Source organism: Rattus norvegicus, chromosome 7 (genome assembly GCF_021556685.1).
Source record: "Rattus norvegicus strain SHRSP/BbbUtx chromosome 7, alternate assembly SHRSP_T2T, whole genome shotgun sequence".
NCBI lineage: Eukaryota > Metazoa > Chordata > Mammalia > Rodentia > Muridae > Rattus > Rattus norvegicus.
The window spans coordinates 109,709,516-109,724,699 of NC_141540.1; the positions used below are offsets into that span (position 1 = coordinate 109,709,516).

The 15,184-nt window shown below is 36.7% G+C and overlaps 2 long non-coding RNA genes across 6 annotated transcripts in view; one reads left to right on the forward strand and one right to left on the reverse strand.

Annotated features, from left to right (window-relative positions):
* Positions 1–15,184, reverse strand: part of LOC148004834 (uncharacterized) — a 57,300-nt gene that overhangs the window by 34,395 nt on the left and 7,721 nt on the right. The window contains exon 2 of one of the 4 annotated variants that reach the window (XR_015625659.1): positions 9,527–9,582. The exons of the other annotated variants lie outside the window; for them this stretch is intronic. This is a non-coding gene — a long non-coding RNA (uncharacterized LOC148004834). The remainder of the gene's footprint in view (positions 1–9,526; positions 9,583–15,184) is intronic. 4 annotated transcript variants of the gene reach the window in all.
* LOC148004835 (uncharacterized) overlaps positions 4,960–15,184 on the forward strand; it is a 122,547-nt gene continuing 112,322 nt past the window's right edge. Inside the window, exon 1 of one of the 2 annotated variants that reach the window (XR_015625664.1) lies at positions 4,960–5,087. This is a non-coding gene — a long non-coding RNA (uncharacterized LOC148004835). The remainder of the gene's footprint in view (positions 5,088–15,184) is intronic. The other variant, XR_015625665.1, reaches the window with a different exon arrangement.

A 15,184-nucleotide genomic window follows, 5' to 3' on the forward strand; every position in this document is an offset into this window, starting at 1 on the left:
TCCATGGAAATGAATTAAGTGGGTAAGAAGAGGAACAATAGCTGCCTTGGCTTTGCTTACAAAACAAGACTGTAACATTTTGCTTTTTTTCTTCTATTAGTTTGCTGAAAGAAAAAAGAAAGATTAAGTGAGAATAGTAAATTTGTACTTTACAGATTAACTTTAATCTGAGACATATAAATTAACTTAAAAATTAAAGTCTATTAAGGCAATTAAGTTTACAAAAAAGTCAGTGATTTCCAAGAAATGAATATACGTTCATTCACAAGCATCCACACCACACAAGAATAAACCCCCAACAAGCCATTAGAATTCTAAAAGGTTATAAACTTCCTAATCCACACTACAAAGTGAAAGGTTCTAACCACTGAAAATGCCCTGTGACACTGGCATACTGGTGTACCTAAGTACACCAAGGAGCAATCAACCATTAATACAACTTCTTTCAACAACTTCTCCTTCTGCCCTCAGTTCAATTTTCTTAAATCAATTAAGAAGAATTTGCCAGGGGAGGGGGAGGGGCTAGGGGGATGTTTGCCCGGAAACCGGGAAAGGGAATAATATTCGAAATGTAAATAAGAAATACTCAAGTTAATAATAAAAAAAAAAAGAATTTGCCAGATAATCTCTTCTTTAGAGTTATGAAGGGATTTTTGTCCCAGTGCTACCTTTGTAAAATGTTAAAGAGTTTATCTGACGAAAGCTTATAGTAGCACTATTTTATGGAAATAAAGTTATTTAGAAGACATTTTGATGCATCTCATATTCATTTAGCACAACAGCAGTAGCTGCCCCAGTAGGACCTTCCAACCACAGTCTTCTAACCAGGTTTACAGGACTGTATGTGAATTCCCTCCTGTACAATAGGCATCAACCAACTCCAATCAGAAACCAACTGATTACTCCTGTAACAGATTTGCTACTATTATACAAGTAGACTCAGTTTGCCTGGTTGGTTGGTATTGTTATACACAGGATTTATAGCTGAGTATAAATGTCAATGATAAGCTTTCCCCATCAGCCTGAGTAGTACCTTCCAAAACCACAAAGGCTAGTCAGCAGAAAGTTCCCAGCCAAGTTCCACACTGATTTCTCTAAGTCCTATGACCAAGGCATGTGGTATCTTCAGCAACAGGGTCTTATTATCTATTTCTGGAAGGTAACCAACAGCAGTGCTGATTGTATTGTTTGGGGGGCCTTGAGCTCCTCTGATTAACAGAGCAGTATTCTTCTTCCTTTTTTTTTTTTTTTTTGGTTCTTTTTTTCCGGAGCTGGGGACCGAACCCAGGGCCTTGCGCTTCCTAGGCAAGCGCTCTGCCACTGAGCCAAATCCCCAACCCCAGCAGTATTCTTCTTAATGCCAGAAGTAGTAGCACGTTAACTTTTTGGTTTACCATTACTTGACAAAAGTAGAAAAATGTATAGGCAAGCATGTCCAAACAAAAATGTCAGTGGAACTGTGCAATTAACTGGAGGTTTTCATAAAGTCAATTTGTAAAAAATGTTCACACACACACACACACACACACACACACACAGATTATACCACATTTGCCACAACTTCTCTTGTATAATGTTGGAAATAATTTAGATACCTCAATAGAACTAACATGTGACAATCCATAATGAAGATATTTTCAACAATATTGTTATAAGAAACTGTTATGGTTTCTAGATGCCTCCCAAAGTTAGTATGTTTGAAAACCCCTCAAGGCAATAATGGTGGGAAGTAAGGCTTTTAAGGAGTGACAGATAACAAGGTCCTTCCTTAAGAAATGGAGTAATGCTAACACACAGTAAGTTGGAGAATTATATGGAAAAGGAACCTTGATATAGTATCAATTCATCCCATCTCCCCAGCATATTCTGCCCACTACCTCTCTGCACATCTGTTCTTTGCTCTGCCATTAGATGATATACTATGAAGTTTTACCAGAGGCTGGTTCTTTGATTCACAACTTCTCAACTTCAGAACTATAGTAATGACATTAAAGAACCGGCTCTAAGGCACTGAGTCGGAGAAGATAACTGCTACCAAACTACTAGAAGAGGATAGGAGATGGGGTTAAATTTTTTTTTTTAATCTGTAAAGGCCAGGATGGTGTTTGAATGAGGAAAAAAAATCTAAGCGATCACAAATTCACTAGCAGTTTCAACAAAACAAAACAAAAAAAGTCGATGTGACAAGTAGCTGCAGGATGGAAGGAGTAAACAGCAGCATAATGAAACTATCCTAAGGACATTTTAAACAAACCTCACCAAATGAAAGCATGATGCTTGAAGACTGGGACCACAACTGTAGACATCTCTTTGATGTAGAGAGCTGCAAAGGGCACTCACAGAGAATCATTTCCAGCAACACAAGGGGTAACTGGGAAGTCTATGATGTCAATCAGGATACCAATGGGAAATTTGTGTCATTTTTAGCAAGGAAAATAGTACAAACTTCAAAAACCAAAGCATACCTACTCCACTTCAGAAACAAGCAATCTTATGCTGACAGAATTGCTAAACAACAATGTTCTCAGAAAAGACAGACCTGTGCTCTATGTCTCTCTTGGCTTCCTAAAATGACTACCAAAGCCACAACCAGAGACTCTCAGGGTGATCTTCTGAAAGTCTGCTCTTCAGAAGGCAGTACTCTATAGATAGTAATTAAGAACCCACCTGAGCTTTACAATTTGACAGAACTAGGCCAAAAATTTAACTCTGGGAACTTTGGAAAAATGACTATTTTTCTGTGACTCCTTTCCCATTTGTAAAATCCCTTAAAGTACCTATCTTAATGGATTATTGCCAGGAATGACTAAGATAATGTAAAGCTCAATGGCAGGTAAATGGCTAGCATAAAATAAATTGAAATAAAAACCATTCTTTACTTTATTCATATGGCTCTTACAGTTTTGAATTCTTTGTATTTCAATTTTTAAAGTCTTTCAAGATCTAGTTCAAATGTCAAATTGTTTATGAAAACTTCACTATAACTAGCAACTTGAAAATATCAGACATGTATCCATAAAGAAAGAGTAATCATCCTTATTTTTTGTATACTTACTGGTTTGTATACATTAACTTGCTCAATCCCCAAGAAAACACTACGACGTAATAACTGTATCATCCTCTTTTTGTAAATAAAAGCAACCTGTCCAGAACCTGCATGCAGTGCCTGGTTCCAGAGTCTACTCCTGTACCATTGCTATGCTCTCTGTAGTGTTAACTGAGAAGGATGATTAATTATTGCAGAGATGTTCAACAACCTGGCAGTTTCAAGTGCATTATGGAAGGAGGTGTCTTAAACATCAAGTTCTCCCTCTGTATACCTTATTTACCCTTTGTAAATACATCCATAGTTCCACTTTAGCCACATGAAATAATGGGGGTAATCGTCACACACACAATTTGAGTTCATCATATTTTAGTCTGCTAACTTAAGTTTAATTTTCTCAGTTAAAATTTTAAAATTCTAGTTCTCTTCTTCCTAAGACCTAGGAGAAAGACAAAGACGAATAACAGCTTTATCCTCACATGACGCCAGAGAAGGATAATGTCAGATCATCTGCAACAGTAGACTGTCAAAAATGGCTGTCATCTAATATTTTGTGCAGATGTAATACAGTTGTCAGGAATCAACTAATATTCTCAACAATGTATGCCATATTTACAGATTTTGGTCTTATGGACACATAAATTCAGAAGTCTTTGAAGAAAAAAGATATTCTTTAAACAAATGCAGACTCTGGGGTATGGAAATGGGTTCTAAAAATACAAATGTGAACATTCTTTGTGTGGAAGACAGAAATTATCTTCCCTTTTGATTCAACTTTAAAAAACAGACTTAAGAGCTAAAATAAAATACACCTGGTCAAAAGCTAATGTTTAGGTTTTATAGAAAATTCTAAGCTTTTGAAAGACACAGGCTTAGAAGGAGGCTGTAGTTCCTCCCTAATTACAGCACTCCTTTATCTGTTGCTTTCTAAATGATTCCTACTGTCTTTAAGATTCTGACTAGAAATCAACAATGAAACTTCATGTGCTAGTTTTTTCAGGATCAGGCATGCCATAAAGTCAAAATGCACAAATTAACAAGCGAAAAGATCACTGTTCCTAGGTTACCTTTTGAATTTTTTTTTTTTTTTTTTGGTTCTTTTTTTCGGAGCTGGGGACCGAACCCAGGGCCTTGCACTTCCTAGGCAAGCGCTCTACCACTGAGCTAAATCCCCAACCCCTTGAAATTATTTTAAAAACTTAGAATTAGCTTGGTCTGACAGCATGGGTCTACAATCCTAGCTACTTGGGAGGATGAGGCAGGAGGATTACAAGTTCAAAGCAAGGCTGGGGAAATTAGTGAGACCCTGTTTAAACGAATAAAGAAGATGGGATATAATTTGGTGGTAGATCCAATCCTTTCCCACTCCACCCCACCCTTGCAGAGAGAGAGAGAGAGAGAGAGAGAGAGAGTGAGAGAGAGAGAGAGAGTGTGTGTGTGTGTGTGTGTGTGTGTGTGTGTGTGTGTAGGTTGAAACTCATAGACTTATGCATGCTATGAGCTACATCTGCTATCTTCTAACTGCGGTTTTATTTATAATAAATGCTGCCATTATAGTGGCTGTCCAGACAAGTATTATTGTTTAGGCACAGATTAGCCTACCAGGTTTGACACATGGGCTTCAAACTACAGTGTTTAACCATGGTGGATGGCAGGGAGGCTAAACAGTACAGTTATGTATAAATAGCCAAGGCAATGTAATATATCACTGAAGAGAGGGTCTAAGCCTATCCAAGTCTGTATGAGAGAAGACCTTAAACTTAAAGCTACTGAACAGAAATGCTTATACTACACCCAACTACAACAATCTAAGCTTGCCAGTCACAATATTTAATGTACAGTGTGGTCATTTACTTGTCTGTTTTGATATTAAGTGACTGACTTAACCTAGTGCTTTTAGTCCAAAGATAAGTGTAAACAGTACAGGTAAGAAACAGATGACCAACACTGAAGAATGCAACAGACACAGCAAACTGGTGTGCCTGGCTTCATATTTTCCTCAAGAATCTCTTCACCTGTTAGCTAAGATACTCAAAACCAGGTCTGTACTTTGGTCAATATTTATGTAATATATGCCATTTGTTTTCTTTGGATTATAATGGTCTATAAGAGAAATACTAATTTTTAAGGGCTACTCTGCTCAGTGATTTTAAGATTCTATAATGGAATCATTACTAATAATGGATGCTTGCACATCTTTACTGAAAACCTACCTTTACATGGAAGGTAACTATGCTCCGATATGAAACCAAAACTATATACTTAATTATTCAGCTAGCTGGCTGGCATAAGAGTTTCAAAAGAAAAGCTACAAACTTGTTTCAGAAAACACAAGTATGCAATAAACCATATTAAATTTAAGTAATGTAAAATGTGTTTTCTTTAGATAGCCAAGACTTAGACTTCCTAGAGTCTTGAGGGCTTTTGGACCAGGAAAAAGTAGTCTTTTGCTGTAATGTAGTGGTTCTCGTATTCCTAGTGCTGTAACCTTTTAATGCAATTCCTCAGTTGTGTCAAGTCCCAACCATAAAATTATCTTCATTGCTACTTCATTAACTCTAATTTTGCTACTGCTACAAACATAATATAAATAAATATCTGATATTCAGGATATCTGATGTGTGACCCCTGTGAAAGGGTTGTTCAACTCCAAAGGTGTCATGACCCACAGAACCACTGCTCTAATGCTTCCTAGACTACTAGCAATTCACGCTTCTAAATTCTATGAGCTTGCTGATGTCTTACTGCTGGTTCCCATTTCCAAAGGTCCCTGGCAATGCACAGTAAATCTACTGATCATGGCATTTCCATTTCCTCAGCATTAAAAATGCAATCCTGTCCTCAAGTGATGCCTCTGACTAAGAAACTCTGCTTTTTAAAATTCTTTCAGTTTGCTTAGTTTCCCTACTCTAAAGTGAGCATTCCATACCAGTTGCCATGCAAGACTCCTTCAAATATTGAGGTTTCTACTCACATCTTACCTTCTCTCTGCCCTAATGACACACACTCAAGTGGGCTCCCACCCTGATCATCCTTTCCCACAGCTCCGCCTTCAATTCTAAAACAATGTAGTTTGCTTCATCCCATGTTTTCTGTATGACTCTGTCATAGTGTGCTAGCATAAAAGCTTCATGAAAGATGCTTGTCTGATGTTTTTGACTCCCATGATCTCATGATCTGGGAAAGTAATAGGCACACAGTGTAAAGGATTTGTTGTCGGAAACAACAAACAAAATAGGAACTGGATCCATATAATTATTCTAGGCTCCTTATAAAATATGGTACAATCTGCTTTAATGTGACTCCATAAAATGGGTATTATTTTACTTTACAGACAAGAAACTGGCACTTGAAATTATTTATGTGACTTAATTAAAGGAAAGGAACAGAATAAAGGTGATACTTAAAATATGAACTTACTTTTTTTACATTTTTCAATATTTCCCTTTTAGGTAATAGCATATCAATTCAGCCAAGTATCTAAGCTTCAGGTTCCAAGTTATCTATATTGTAAATTTGTAGACTAAATATTATCATAATCTTACTTTTAAAAAACAATAACAGGAAAAATGACTCAAACAAGCCTTGATTCTTAAAACAATAAACTTGTCATTTCTGTCAGACAGTTCCAATAAGCAAGGAAAAAGACAAGTTAAATGACATCTAGCTCTTTTAAAAAACAAGTCTTATGTTTTTTAAGAATAACAAAGAGTATAATCCTCATATATACAGGATGAAAAGAGAATACTGAAAAGAGCTAAGAAAAAATTAAGGTAATTTAGAGTCAGAACACAGGAAACTCAAGAAGGATGACCAAAATGCGAATGCTTCACTCATTCTTTAAAAGGGGAACAAGAATACCCTTGGCAGGGAATAGGGAGGCAAAGTTTAGAACAGAGGCAGAAGGAACACCCATTCAGAGCCTGCCCCACATGTGGCCCATACACATACAGCCACCAAACTAGATAAGATGGATGAAGCAAAGAAGTGCAGGCTGACAGGAACCGGATGTAGATCTCTCCTGAGAGACACAGCCAGAATACAGCAAATACATAGGCAAATGCCAGCAGCAAACCACTGGACTGAGAATAGGACCCCCATTGAAGGAATCAGAGAAAGGACTGAAAGAGCTTGAAGGGGCTTGAGACCCCATATGAACAACAATGCCAAACAACCAGAGCTTCCAGGGACTAAGCCACTACCCAAAGACTATACATGGACTGACCCTGGGTTCCAACCTCATAGGTAGCAATGAATAGCCTAGTGAGAGCACCAGTGGAAGGGGAAGACCTTGGTCCTGCCAAGGATGAAGCCCCAGTGAATGTGACTGTTGGGGGAAGGGTGGTAATGGGGGGAGGATGGGGAGGAGAATACCCATAGAGAGGGGAGGGGGAAAGGTTAGGGGGATGTTGGCCCAGAAACCAGGAAAGGGAATAACAATTGAAATGTAAATAAGAAATACCCAAGTTGATAAAGATAGAGGGGAAAAAAAGAATAGAGTGCTACACCATGTTTATGAGTCAGAAGGCTCATTATGTTTAAGATGTTGATTCCTTTCAAAGTCATCTAGAGAGCTGGTTGAATCCTACTCTAAATCTAAATAGGCTTTTTATTCTCCCACTAAAACAGAGTTTCACTTCAATCTTGTTTAGAATTTGCTATGTAGCCCAGGCTAGCCTCCAACTACTGCTCCTCTACCTTAAGTCTCCCTAGCAGTGGTATTATAGGCATGAGTTTCCATGCCTCACTCCTCAGTAAGCAAAACGATAACAAAACAAAAAACTTCACAACTCATTCTAAAATTCATCAAATGTAAAGAATCCAGACTAGCAAGAACAGTTTGGAAAAAGTACTAAAGAACTAACATTTTAGGATGCCAACACTCATTATATTTACATTTAACACTAATATTCCACAACCACACAGTACAGGAATCAAAACAAATACCTCAACTGGACAGAACAGAATTTGAAAACAGAACTAAATATATACTATATGTTATATACATAGACAATGGATTGTTGACAAATGTGTAAAGGCAATTTAATGTAAACAAGAATGATTTCCAACAAATGACAAATGGTACTTTATGTCATTTTATATATATAAAATTTACCCCAAATGTATCACTGACCTACATACAAGCCTAGAACTTACTATCTTGTACTAGAACAAAAAAAAAAAAAAAAAAAAGTGGATATAACACTAAAAGCATAATCCACCTAATCATAGATTTATGAACTCTTCAAGAGACAGTACCACTTCTGGCATCTGAAGTCACCAGTGTATATGTTACTGTGTGTGTGTGTGTGTGTGTGTGTGTGTGTGTGTGTGTGTGTGTATGGGCATGCACATATACACAAAGTTGAAGGAAGTGGGGAGAATGAGTATGAAGAGATAAAGGACAGACTAACAAAAATATCTGTAAGTTTGAGATCTAATGAATAATTAGAACACATGAATAATCTTTAAAACTTAAGGGAACAATCCAGTTTAAAAAACATAGATAAACAATTCAAACAGATGTATCATAAAAGATATAGAAAATAAATATGAAGACACTAAATATTCATGTTAAACTTCTATTTATCAATTGAGTTAGCCATTTTACTCCAAAGGAAATGCTCATATAAAAACACATTCATAGATGCTCACTCACATAAGCCTACTTCTCAAAGTCAACAATTAGAAAACCCACAGTCTCAGCAGGTGACTGAATACACAAACTATTACTATATCCACAACAGAACTCTACTTAGTAATACAGGAGCAACCATTGATACATGAAGAAATACAGCATGAATAAATCTCAAAATTGTCTAGTGCAAGAGAAGTGTGTATACCTTATGCCAAGACATACAAATAAATGCAAAGCGAAAGAAAACAAAAAATGGTTGCCTAGAAAATAGGCAAGGATTTAAATGAGGACTAGAAAATGTGGGGGAGGGACAGGTTTAGCATCTTGATTCTGACGGTGGTTTCATGGGTTTAACATGTCAACGCATATCAAATGTTATACTTTTCAATTCATGCAGCTTATTTTATAATGTTTAAATGCTAATAAACTTGATTAAAGAAAAACAGACCTAAGATGTGTGGTGGCTCCTGTAGGTAATCTCAGCATTCTGGAAGCTAAGTGAATAGACTGCTGTTGAGGACACCTCGGGTACAGAATGAGTTCAAAAACAGCCCAGGCTAAGGAGTGAGACCCTATTTTACAACAAAACCAACAAACAATAGTACAAGAAGAAAGACAAAACAAAAACAACCCAAACTGGCCACAAACATTAAGAAAATCAAATTACTTACTATGCAAAAAGAAGAACAAAGGCCAGGTCAGGTTCGTTGGACTTGTTTATTAGCAGATGACTTACAGAACTGTTTCTCACTTTTGAGTCAGTCTTTTTAAACACAGTCTTTAAATGTGGAAAGATAAATATGAAGAGATAAAATAGAAAAATTAAGGAGTTCGGAATTTACCTCAGTGGTAGTGCGCTTGCCTAGCAAGTGCAAGGCCCTGGGTTCGGTCCCCAGCTCTGAAAAAAGGAAAAGAAAAAAAAATAGAAAAATTAAGAAAAAAGCAAACAAAAATGAAGCCCAAGATAGAAAGACTATAAAAATGATTTTTTTTAGATCACAGTTATGGATTGAATTACTTTTCTATTACTATCAAAAAACACCACAACCGGGCTGGAGAGATGGCTCAGTGGTTAAGAGCACTGACTGCTCTTCCAGAGGTTGAGTTCAATTCCCAGCAACCAGATGATGGCTCACAACCATCTATAATGGGGTCTGATGCCCTCTTCTGGTGTGTCTAAAGACAGTGTACTCACATTTAAAAAAAAGAAAAAAAAAAAGAAAAGAAAAGAAAAACCCACAACCAAAGCATCTTTTACAAGATAGGGCTTATTTGAGCTTAAGGTTCCAGAGGGTAAAGAGTCCATTACTATCACAGAAGGCAAGCAACAGCAAAAAAGACAGTGAGAATGAACTGAGGACAGCAGGAGGTTTTTAAACCGTAAAGTCTGCTCCCAGTGTATAGTTCCTTCCCCAAGGCCAAGGCCACATATAAACCTCCCTAACATCATTATCAACTATGGACCAAGTGTCTGCTTAAGCATAAAAGGGACATCTCATTCATACTCCATGAAGATCAGAAAAAATTTTGTGAGACACTAATGATATGTGCAGATTTGATCGTTTCCAAGAAATGAAAAAGAAGTGCTGTTAATTTCCAGATTAAAGTAAAACACAACTTGCCTATGAAGGAACTAGCTCTTCTTGATTTTTTTTAAAGATTTATTTATTTATTATATGTAAGTACACTGTAGCTATCTTCAGACACACCAGAAAAGGGCATCAGCTCTCATTACAAATGGTTGTAAACCACCATGTGGTTGCTGGGATTTGAACAGCCAGTGCTCTTAACCACTGAGCCATCTCTCCAGCCCCTCTTGGTATTTTATTTCCGCTGGTCTTAGGCTTTCTAGTTTCTTTCCATTCCTGACTGCCCTGTCCTTTAACAACTGAGCTCTCCATGTCCTTGTGTGGTTTTAGGCTCACTCTTTGACAGGTAGCCTCCCAAGGTGGTTATGATTCCTTTTGATAATGTAGTGAATGTTAGAGGCTAGGACAATGTATAGTAACACAAAATTTCATGTCATTGTTTCAAAGACTTTTTTAAAAACTCTCTTTAAAAAAAAGAAAGCTGGGGGTTGTAGTAGTGGCAAACATCTTTAATCTCACAATACCCATACTCAGTGGGCAGACAAGTCAATCTCTACCAGTTCAAGTTCAGTCTAGTCTACAGAGCAAGTTCCAGATCAGCCAAGGTTACATAGTCAGACCTTGAGACTTTGTCTCAACCACCCCACCAAATGAAACAAACAAAAACCACCCCTCCCACTCACAAAACCCAAACAAAAACAATGTCTTTTAAACTCTAGGTAACTATTTTCTTCCTTACTTCTCAAGGAGGAGTTTCTTTACAGAATTCCAACCTAGTTTATTTTTTGAAAAATAAAATGCAAAATAAGGTATGAATCAACAAAATGGAAAATTTGAATATCAAGAGTATAATGTATACATCAGGACTTCATATTTTGTAGACATCTTGCACAAACAGTTCAACTGGACAGATTACAACTTTATTTACTGAATTCTGACCATCAGGTTTATGATGGAGGCTTCTGATAATCATTTGGATTAGTACACCCTGTTAAATACTTGTTCTGATGGGCTAGAGAGATAGCTCAGCAGTTAAGAGTACTTGCTGTTCTCCCAGAGGACCAGGGTTTGATTCCTAGCAACCAAAATGTATTTTACAATTGTCTGTAACTCTAATGACAGGATACCCCATGTCCTCTCTGGCCTCTACAGGTATTGCATGCACATGGCGCGCGCGCGCACACACACACACACACACACACACACACACACACACACACACACACACACACACAGGCAAAACACACATGGCAAAAAATAAAATTAAAAATATTAAAAATCAAAATTGCTTTTAAAACTTGTTTTGAATGAGGGCATGGAAACATATTTAATGATTTTCAGGTTATAAGAGGTTCTGACAGTGCTGACTATAGACCCAGACTTCAAAACATTCAGTTACTGATACCTGAAGCAAGGCTGCAGTGAAGAAGGTCCTCTAATTCAAAGACTTTTTCATAATATGTACTCCTTTTCCTTAATTACCAACAACCCATGGGAACTGAAGGCATCTTCTAAAACTGTTAGTTGTTTTTGGACCCTGAGTCTTACTTATGATCCTCTTGCACCTTAAATGATATCACTACCACACTATTCATGCTCTATCATACTACAGCAAAAAATGACTCCAAAAATCATGGTACCTTTGAACACAAAAATTAAGGGTTCTAGCATAACTTGTCTGTTAAGGACTAGCTTTTGCTCTTTTCCAACACTCAATGTCCAAAGGCATGATGGTTCCATGACAGTGGGTAAGGGCCACTGGCAGAGCCACAAGCTAGAAAACATATGCTTGAATGTGGCCACAAACACCACAATAAGGGCAATAAGGGTGTACTCCCAAGACACCAGACTTTCCAGTGCCTACCCCATTTTATGGCTGAACTAAATTTATACTGGATGAGTGATCAGAGATGAGAGGAGACTGAGACCTACAATCAAACAGACTATGATAATGTATTGTAACTACCAAAGACTGACCTAATAGAAAGTAATTTTTCTCTTCTGATTTATTAAATTACAAAAGCAAACCAACATGTGAAAAGTGCCATAGACAATGTGCTGATTTTTAGAAAGACAGTTGATACCTTTAGTCAAATCTGAGGAAGGTTGATAAAGATAAATATGGTTAGACATTTATAACAAGGATCTATAAAAATATCCTATACTTTCAAAGGATTAACTGACAAATAAAATAGAAAAATATTAGATTAAAGTAGCTCACATGACAAAGAGGCAATGTTTCAGTTGACCATAAGCTCAGTATGATCAAAGGGTAATACTGCTGCCAAAAATGTAATGCAAATTTCAAACTGCATTCATACAAGTACAAGAACCAGATAATAGCTCCATTGTATTCTGTGATAAGTCATACCACATCTAAAGTAGTCAGTTCAGTTTTGGCCTCTATATTTTAAGAGGTTCAGTAACAAAGACTTTGTTATGAGTTCAGAAATATGGATGGGAGAAAGTCTGTAAACTATGTCATGTTATGTCCATGCAGCTTGAGAATTAGGGTATCTCCAACTTAGTTTGGGAAAAAAAAAGACTCAATTAGGACATATTAATCATCTTCAAATACTCTTTAAAATTTATTGTATATAAGAGTAAGCTTCAAACACATAGTTCTACTTTGTTAATGCGTAAGTGAAAGCTAGAAGGGAATCAGTTCTCAATGAGATGCAAGGATTAACACTGAGAAACCTAAAAGGAAGATAGATGAAGACACAGAATTGCTACTAAGGAGACTAAACCCAGGTTGGATCATATAAACCTAAGTTACTTTCCTATGTAACCAAACACTTGATGTACTGCACAATTTCTCAATGGTGTGGGTCTTTTCCAAATAAACACAAACAAGAACAGCAGCAGCAAGGAGTAAAAACTGGGCTTAAAGGGGTTGGGGATTTAGCTCAGTGGTAGAGCGCTTGCCTAGCAAGAGCAAGGCCCTAGCAAGGCCCTGGGTTTGGTCCCCAGCTCCGAAAAAAAGAAAAGAAAAAAAAAAAAACTGGGCTTAAAAAGTAATCACAAAGATGTCTGGCTTTACACACATGCACAGGCATGCTATAGAAGTGACATGAAAATTTAAGGATAGATAACATTAAACACAAACTCAGTGTCTTTTACAGAGGAAATGGGCTTAGTCAAAATTGCATTTATTCTACAATTGTTTTTTCCCTTACTATGATCTAATGACTGACAAAACAGGTTCGAAATGGCCACTGAGAAAAAAGTACTGACGTTCATAATGTATTCAAACTAGAAGACAATATTAATTTAGTGACCAATTTGCATATGCATTAAAAACTTTTGTGATAACTATTACACAGCATTCCACTGTCATTAAAAAGTTATCATTCGCTGATGTTTTTGTGTTTTTATATTATTCAAATTCTAGCACTTTCTAGTCTTATTCTCAGCATGTAAACTCCTTTTTATGTTCTATATACTAGAATCCCTGGTAGGTCATCAACAATGCGTAAAGACCTGGTGTACCTTTGCATCCCAGTCTATTTTCAACACAGCTACCACAAAAAAAAAAAAAAAAATGCTAAACACTGTTTTTAGTTTATATCCAAAATGTAAATATTTATCAGGATATCATAGAAGGCAGTCTTGATAAATTATTAAAGCCCTATCATTTTTTCTCTCTGCAGGTATAAATAAAAAAAGTTTTGTTGTTCCAAAACCCAGTTTACTCATTTATTAACTGAGTATGTTTATATTTTCTCTGGAACAAATACAAGCCAAGACAAGCCAAGAAAAATTTGAAAAGCTAAATACTTATCATTTGCTCTCTACTAAGTACTATGAAAGTTTAGGACTTAGATGGTATACACTCAGGCCTGTTTAAGAACTTGTCAGTGCAAAATCCCAGAACTGAGAAGGGGAAGTGGACAAAATGCAATTGACACCTGCTGGGTCAGCTTCCCAACAAGTACCACAGGATATGTCAATCACATGACACTGATAAAACTCCTCATGCCTAGCAGTAGTTGAACAACACAAAATGTTTCCATGGTTTTGGTTGTTTTGTTTTGGTGCACTTTATTTTGGTATTCTTTATTAACTTTCTTTGAGTTTGTCTGTTTTAATTTTTTTTTCCTTTTGCTTTGAGAATAAGAAAGAAAAAGAACATGAGGCTAGGTAGGGAGGTGGTAAGATCTGAGAGGAATTGAGGGAGAGGAGAATTATGATTGATCAAAATATAAGAAAAAAATTTAGTTAACAAAACAACTTGTCATCAGATTCCTAGACTAACTACTTTATCTCATCTTTTCTATGGGTTCTATGAAGAATTATATAGGTCAGGATACAGAAACCAGGGCAACATAGTTTCAAATCTCCCAGGCCACTCCATTTAACAAAATAGTCTCTAGTCCACTAAGGAGGGGAGAAATGAGTCAGTGAAGAGCTATGCTATGGATATGCTAAAACAAGGGTCTGTTTAAAGACAGGGTAACAATAGTAGTGTATCCCCTTCATACATACATCTTATTTTCCAAGAGTATGTCCCAATACTCTGAGTAGATGGATACCTGCATAAGAAAATACTGAATCTTACATATACTATGTTATCCCCTATGAATACATACTGATGGTAATGTTAACAGATTAGGGACAGCGAAGATTAAAGATAAGGACTAGTAAGATATAACTATAGTGACATTCTGTAATAAAATTTGTGAAGGTAGTCTCACATAAATCTTGCACTGTACTTTTCTTACCATGTGATAGGAAATCACACAATGACTACAAAACAATATGGAGTAAGTGATAGTGCCTGGCTAAATGCACTGCGATACTGGATAGGTGATTAGACAGCCTGCACTGTAGTAGGTAGCAGATACAACACAAATACATTGCCTGTATGAAAGGATGAGTCACACCCTTCTTGGGACAGTGTAAGATTTT